General features: G+C 44.8%; 1 long non-coding RNA gene across 2 annotated transcripts; it reads left to right on the top strand.

Moving 5' to 3' along the window:
* The first annotated feature begins 245 nt into the window (after positions 1–245).
* LOC141074032 (uncharacterized) lies at positions 246–4,357 on the top strand. 2 transcript variants are annotated; one of them, XR_012227120.1, is made up of 3 exons: positions 246–325; positions 1,515–1,783; positions 4,240–4,357. It is a non-coding gene; the product is annotated as an uncharacterized lncRNA (long non-coding RNA). The 2 variants fall into 2 exon arrangements; XR_012227121.1 differs by lacking the exon at positions 246–325 and adding an exon at positions 1,074–1,413.
* Positions 4,358–5,001: the final 644 nt, after the last annotated feature.

The following is a 5,001-nucleotide window of genomic DNA, read 5'->3' on the forward strand; positions in this document are numbered from 1 at the left end:
CTGGTGTGGAGTCGATAGCACAATCATATGCCGCCATATAGTAGACAGCCGGTAACTGGGGAGAATTCCCTCATGTGTGGGGTCTATTTCCCTCCAGAGAAATCACACGTTACAGTCCACACACAACACTGTGTAGAGAAGGCGGCGCGGGGTAATTGTGCCAGTAGTGAGGGGCGAATAATGGCGGGAATGTCACTGACTGAGGAGAAGGCTCCATGGAGGTCTGCACTCCGGAGATCATGTGACCCCTGACTCCTCCCCTCCTGTGACCTCATCACAGGTCCTGTGCACAGAGCAGCCATATATGTGGAGTGCGGCTCTGCAGGTTAGTGATGGGCAGTCCGGCTCTTCTGCCTCCTTTCCCCACTTTTCTCCCTCCTGTCCCTTCACTATAAAGCCTGGGCCTCATTATACAGCTGTACAGGGGTCTAGTGAAGGCTTTTTAGCCCTTTCCTCAGACTGTAGCTCCTGGGCACAGGTCCTCACTCCTGTCCCTTCACTATAAAGCCTGGGCCTCATTATACAGCTGTACAGGGGTCTAGTGAAGGCTTTTTAGCTCTTTCCTCAGACTGTAGCCCCTGAGCACAGGCCCTCACTCCTGTCCCTTCACTATAAAGCCCGGGCCTCATTATACAGCTGTACAGGGGTCTAGTGAAGGCTTTTTAGCCCTTTCCTCAGACTGTAGCTCCTGGACACAGGCCCTCACTCCTGTCCCTTCACTATAAAGCCTGGGCCTCATTATACAGCTGTACAGGGGTCTAGTGAAGGCTTTTTAGCCCTTTCCTCAGACTGTAGCTCCTGGGAACAGGCCCTCACTCCTGTCCCTTCACTATAAAGCCTGGGCCTCATTATACAGCTGTACAGGGGTCTAGTGAAGGCTTTTTAGCCCTTTCCTCAGACTGTAGCTCCTGGGCACAGGCCCTCACTCCTGTCCCTTCTCTATAAAGCCTAGGCCTCATTATACAGCTGTACAGGGGTCTAGTGAAGGCTTTTTAGCTCTTTCCTCAGACTGTAGCTCCTGGGCACAGGCCCTCACTCCTGTCCCTTCACTATAAAGCCTGGGCCTCATTATACAGCTGTACAGGGGTCTAGTGAAGGCTTTTTAGCCCTTTCCTCAGACTGTAGCTCCTGGGCACAGGCCCTCACTCCTGTCCCTTCTCTATAAAGCCTGGGCCTCATTATACAGCACAATTTGGGAATCAAAATTTTTTTTAGTTAGGAAATTATAAGGGTTAAAAGTTGACCAACAATTTCTCATTTTTACAACACCATTTTAATTTTACGGCCCACATCACATTTGAAGCCACTCTGAGGGGTCTATATGATAGAAAATACCCAAAAGTGACACCATTCTAAAAACTGCACCCCTCAAGGTGCTCAAAACCACATTCAAGAAGTTTATTAACCCTTCAGGTGCGTCACAGGAATTTATTGAATATTTAAAAAAAAAAAGAACATTTAACTTTTTTTCACAAAAAAAATACTTCAGGTCCATTTTTTTTATTTTACCAAAGGTAACAGGAGAAATTGGACTGCAAAAGTTATTGTGCAATTTGTCCTGAGTACGCTGATACCTGATATGTGGGAAGGAACCAGTGTTTCGACGCATGGCAGAGCTCAGAAGGGAAGGAGCGCCATTTGACTTTTACAGTGCAAAATTGGCTGGAATTGAGATCGGACGTCATGTCACGTTTGGAGAGCCCCTGATGTACCTAAACAGAGGAAACCCCCCACAAGTGACCCCATTTTGGAAACTACACCCGCCAAGAAGCGTATCTATGTGGTAAGCACTTTGAACCCCCAAGGGCTTCACTGAAGTTTATAAAGTACAGCCGTACAATTAATCATATTTTTTCCACAAAAATGATCTTTTTACCCCAATTTTTATTTTCCCAAGAGCAACAGGACCCTAAAAGTTATTGTGCAATTTGTCTTGAGTACGCTGATACCCCATATGTGGGGGTAAACCACTATTTGGGCGCATGGCAGAGCTCGGAAGGGAAGCAGCGCCATTTGACCTTTTTGGCTAGAATTGAGATCGGACGCCATGTTGCATTTGGAGAGCACCTGATGTACCAAAACAGTGGAAACCCCCCTATTCTAACTCCAATCCTAACCCCAACACACCCCTAACCCTAATCTCAGCCCTAACCCTAGCCCTAATGGGAAAATGGAAATATTTTTCTTTTATTTTATTATTTTTCCCTTACTAAGGGGGTGATAACGGGGGGTTTGATTTACTATTTATGGCGGTTTTTATGTTTGGCGGCTGTCACACGCTTAAAGACGCTTTTTATTGTAAAAATTATTTATGAATCACCACATATTGAGAGCTATAATTTTTCCATATTTTGACACACCGAGTCATGTGAGGTCTTATGTTTTGCGGGACAAGTTGACGTTTTTATTGGTACCATTTTCGGGCACGTGACATTTTTTGATCGCTTTTTATTCCGATTTTTGGGACACAGAATTAACAAAAACCAACGTTTCATGTATTTTTTTTGGGGGGTGCGTTTGCACCGTTCCGCGTGCTGTAAAATTGATAAAGCGGTTTTATTCTTCGGGTCAGTACGGTTACAGCGATTCCTCATTTATCTCTTTTTTTATGTTTTGGCGCTTTTATGCACTGAAAACAATTTTATATAAAAAATAATTATTCTGTGAGCTATAACTTTTTAATTTTTTTGCGGATGATGCTGTATGGCAGCTCGTTTTTTGCGGGACAAGATGACGTTTTCAGCGGTATCATGGTTATTTATATCCGTCTTTTTGATCGCGCGTTATTGCACTTTTTGTTCGGCGGTATGATGATAAAGCATTATTTTTTGCTTCATTTGTTATTTTTATTTAAGAGGTTCAACAAAGAGGTTAATTAGTGGGACAGTTTTATAGGGAGGATCGTTACGGATGCAGCGTTACCAAATATGTGTACTTTTATTTATTTATTTTTTTTCAAAAAATGAATTTATTAGGGAATATATGTATATATATTTTTTAAATTTATTTAGTGATTTTTTTATAAATTATTTTTAAACTTTTTTTTTTTTTTTTTACTTTATTACTTTGTCCCAGGGGGGACATAAATGTCATGTGACAGATCGCTGATCTGTCACATCACAGATCGTTGTGAGAGATCAGCGATCTGTCACAGGCAGTGCTGCAGTCTTCCTCTTGCTGGTGCTTTGCAGGCATGAGGAAGCCGCCTCCCTGCAGGCCCCCGAAGGTCCCTGCCGCCATTTTGGATTCGGGGACCTGCAGGGAAGGAGCCCCACGCAGCAGTGCTGCACATCGCGCTGCTGTGGGGGTCTCAGGGAAGCACGGAGGGAGCCTCCTCCCTGCCGATGCTTCCCTAAACCCCCGATACACTGCGATCGTGTTTGATCGCAGTGTGCCAGGAGTTAACGTGTCGGGGCAGTTCGTGACCGCCCCTGACACATAGTGTTGGGTGTCAGCTGTGATAATCAGCTGACACCCGGCCGCGATCAGCTGCGTTCCCCCCGTGAGTGCAGCTGATCGCGCTAGACGTACTATCCCGTCCTTGGGACTTAGGTCCCAGGTCACATGGACGGAATAGTACATCTAATGTAGGAAAGGTGTTAATATCGGCTTTTTCTGGAGTTTTTCTTGTAATATGGGAAAGCCTAAGGCAGAAATAAACCCCATAAATCACTGTACATGGAGACTTTGGGATCAGATCATTTCTGTCCGTTGTGTTTGTGGAAACTAAAAATCTTTTCTAAAAGCCTCAAACTTCTGTGTGTGACTCAGAGCTGAGATCTAACGTGAGAGAAGATTCCAGTGCGGGGAAGACGGGAAACCTTCATATAGACGGCCGGTGGGGATGGAGGCAGTGACCGACTCTGGCCAAATCTGTCTCTAGAGCCGTAGTAGAAGATGAAGATGTCGTCCTCACCATGAAGGAGTTATTTCTCATGTCGCATGTAATGAATCTCTCCTGCAGTATTGCTAATGCCGATTCCAGTGTCGGTAATGAGAGGAGAATTAGCGTTATGGAAGATGAGTCTATGAGGAACGTGTTCAGCTGCCGACTCCGAGGAGGAAACTGCTTGTTGTCTGTGGCCTAAATATATAGGTTTTATTAGTAGATGTCAGGGGAGAAAACTAAACCCTGTAAGATAATAAATCTCCTCATATGTTTCCCTTATTATCTCCAGTAATTGTATTATTACACAGGATTCTTATGATGTTACATCGGATCATCTTATTCTCATTCAGGTCTCTACAATATCGGATCCTCTCAGTGAAGATCTTCTACAGAAGAGAATTTTCCTGATTTACCCATCAAGGATGGATATGGACAGAGACAAGATGGCGGAGAGGATGTTACACCTCACCCTAGAGATCCTCTTCCATCTCACTGGAGAGGTGAGAGATTCTGATGACGTCACATTACATCATTCTTATCTATGGGAATAACAGATGGACAGAACTGGAGAGGTGACGACTCTGGAAATGTCTGTAGTGAGATTTATTAATGTCTCTCCATAACCAGGATTACACAGTGGTGAAGAAGACCTCTAGTGATCGCTGTCAGGACCCTGTGTCTGAGGGATGGGGAAGACCCGTGAGCCCAATCACGGGGCCTCCACCTCACCCCCTGATCCATGAGGACATCAATGACCAGAAGATCCTAGAACTCATCTACAAGATGATTGAGCTGCTGACTGGAGAGGTGACACTGCTGAGAATGCTGGGACATTATACAGTAACACTATGAAGGGATCGGGGGGATGACGGTATCATTGTATGTGTCAGGTTCCTATAAGGTGTCAGGATGTCGCTGTCTATTTCTCCATGGAGGAGTGGGAGTATTTAGAAGGACACAGAGATCTCTACAAGGACATCATAATGGAGGTTCCCCAGCCCCTCACATCACCAGGTAATAGACAGGACTAAATACACACGGCCTATAATTATCTGTATGTAGAGAATGAATTCAGTCCCTGTATGTGTTTCCTCCAGATCTGTCCAGTGAGA

This window comes from Dendrobates tinctorius, unplaced genomic scaffold (assembly GCF_039654945.1).
Source record: "Dendrobates tinctorius isolate UK_male_01 unplaced genomic scaffold, ASM3965494v1 ptg000322l, whole genome shotgun sequence".
NCBI lineage: Eukaryota > Metazoa > Chordata > Amphibia > Anura > Dendrobatidae > Dendrobates > Dendrobates tinctorius.